Source organism: Rutidosis leptorrhynchoides, chromosome 3 (genome assembly GCF_046630445.1).
Source record: "Rutidosis leptorrhynchoides isolate AG116_Rl617_1_P2 chromosome 3, CSIRO_AGI_Rlap_v1, whole genome shotgun sequence".
NCBI classification, from domain to species: domain Eukaryota; kingdom Viridiplantae; phylum Streptophyta; class Magnoliopsida; order Asterales; family Asteraceae; genus Rutidosis; species Rutidosis leptorrhynchoides.
Window position 1 is genome coordinate 383,640,629 of NC_092335.1, and position 3,177 is coordinate 383,643,805.

Genomic DNA, 3,177 nt, shown 5'->3' on the forward strand with positions numbered 1-3,177 from the left:
TTCTTACCTCGCTGTGTAATTGAGTTTGCTACGAACCTATGGATTACTCTTAGCTCAGCTCTATCAATATCATTATAAGAGTTATTCCCCCCACAAAATCGGTTATGCCTAGTCATTCTACTCCATATTTCATTCATATCAAAATTTTCATCAATCCTCCTACCATTAAGTATCAACCCTTGACAATCAGTAGATGCTAGTTCCTCAGGCGTATATATACACAAAGCCTGAGCCATGTCTAGTAGAGACATATGGTGCATCACACCTCCTAATAAAAATCTAATAAAACTACGATCGGTTAAGGTAGATACCCGATCATTTATTTCAACACTACATAATAATTCCGCACACCATTCTCTATATACACGCCTACGTATATTAAACAAATGTTCCCAATCAGTAAAAGTAGAATTATCATACCTTTGTGTAAGTAATTCTCTGATTGGACCGGCCAATCCAACTGTTTCTAGCGGTTCCCAATCTATTACTCTAGGTACTTCAACAACATTAGACTGAAGTGTGTGCAAGTTCCTCTAGTATTTTGGATAATCTATCCAATGTCGATCAAACCTTAAATTAGGATATAAAACTGCCAATTCTATATTTGAATATGAAATGAATTGATACGATAGATCTTGTCTATATTGGTCGTTAATCTCCTGTTCTTCTGCATTCTCAGGAGGAGCATTGTGAGCCTGAGATGCGGATGAAGATTCACCCCTTTCAGTCTGCAAAACACATTAAACACAATTTTTGTGCATCCAAATATGCATTAGTGTTAGCAAAATCATAAACCAAAACAATCATAATGACATGTTTAATCCATATTAAACTTTATACGCATTTTCATAACATTAACAATTCTACACTTTTACAAATGACCAAATATGAGAATGTATGCAATGTTCTTTAGCTTTTATCTCAAATAACATTCCAAAATGATCATTACTAGCAATTAAACAAGTTCCAAATGGCCTTCATATCAATTAAATTGAGTTCATGCAAATTTTTTTGTTCAAAAAGTCTACTTTAATACTTGAAAATCATGTTTAGGATCAAAGTTTTGATCATTTAGCAACCTAAACATGTTACACTACTCAATTTAGTATAAACTAACATCAAAATTTGGCCATAACCCGTTTATATCAAAAAGCCCCAATTTTGCTCAAGAACACAAACCCTAGATTACTCAAAATTTGAAGTTTAAGGCTTCTAATCATGTTAAATAGCATCAATCTAGGTTATACAAGCATAATATACAATCAATTTAAGCACAATTACACTAGAAATCATCAAAATCAAATTAGGTATATTTTTGTTCAAGAACACTAATAATCCGAATTAAAGGGTGTTTAGATGTAGAAATTACCGATTTCCTTGAGAAACTTCTTGGTAGCATCCTTCTCAACATGATTTTAGCAAAAATTTTAATGTTTAACGGTGAAAAATAGCGAATTTGAGAGTGGTTTGTGTGTGTTTTTCGCAGAAAAAATATGGGTGTAGGTGTTGGGGAAACTGGTCTGTCGACCAGTTTATCTGGTATGGGATTTCAGACCTCCGCGAGTGCGGATGTGGGTACCCACAAAGTACCGCGAGTGCGGTTTTTCCCAATTTTTTTTATATAATACCTTTATTAATAAAACAATTACTTGATTAATTTAAAATTTTGTTTTCCTTTTTATTTAGGACGAGGTTGTTTTTGTACGTTGACCTAGTCCGTCACTCGACAATTTTTTTTTAAAAATTCGTCATTTTAAAGCGTTGTTTTAAAAGCAAAGATTTTTGAGTTTTTTTAATGTTTTTGGCATACTTTAAATCAATAAGATTAAAAATAATGATAATAAAATTTCTCGTCCCTCCCTTGGGTAGAGCAATTTCGGTTCAACGACCTAGTTTTCAACTCACGATGAATTTTAAATATCAAATTTTTAACTTGACGAAATAAAGTAAATTTTTGTTTTTAAATTCACACCAAATTTAAAATGCATAAAATTGAAAATTCATATTATTAAAATAAAAAATTCACACCAAACTTATATTATATTTTTGTTTTTATACATACAAACATATATTAAAAATATTAATTTCAAATATTTACAAACTTAAATATATTGATTTTAAAAAGTTTTACAATATTAATTTAATATTTATATATTAATTTTAAAAACCTGGTAAAAAAAATTAAAATTAAAAATCTTTTTGGTCTTTTATCCCACTTTAATCAATCAAATATTGTCAAAAATATACGCCCCTCTTTTCGGTAAAGTAATTTCGGCTATATTACCTAGTTTTACTCCTGACGAATTTCTGAAATATTTTGGGTTGATTGATTAAAGATATTTATACCTTAAGAATAAACGGTAAATTTCGCAGTGATGTAATAAATTTTTGTATGATATCAATAATTTCGGTTACGCATACCTAATTTTATTGAATACCAATTTAATACTTTATAGCGAACGATTTAGCGTTTATTATCAAAAGGTTAAAAGCAATAAAATAAAAATAAAAAAAACTGTACATACTTACCTATGAGAAAGAATTCTCAGAGACCTGCTTTAGCCGACTCATAGGAGAGTCGTGTGATTTGGTTCTCCATACCTACGTAAGCATAACCTCGAATCTTCAATATCTTTTCTTCTAAACATATGAACGGTCCTTCTCTGCATAGAGTAACAAATTCGGTATTTGAATATGTTTGATTATTTGAACATTTACCTTCGTGTGACCATTTTCCGCATTTGTAACATCTTTCAAGGTGTCGTGCTCTTCTTTTTGTTGCTGATTTTGATTTTCCTTTACCAAAATGTATCTTATGATGATCTTTTCTGAGTTCTTTCCTTACTCCGTCCATTTTGCCTCTTATGAATGAAACCAGGTGACTCGAAAGTGTGTCATTATTACGTTTAGTAATCATAGCATGTAGCATTAGACCATGGTTCAGATCAAAGGAATTCTTCATCTCGTAAAACCTAAAAAAAATAAAAATTCAGAATGGGGGAAGAAGACTAGTTCTTTAGGGTCTGCTAGGGAAAGACCATTCGGATTCCATTCTCGGAAACTACACGAAAACAGAATATCTAACTCTAACAGAAATATATATTTTCCTTAAAATACTTGATTCTCCCCACACTTAGTTAGCAGTGGTGTCGAAATTGTGATTAACTTTATCTTCAA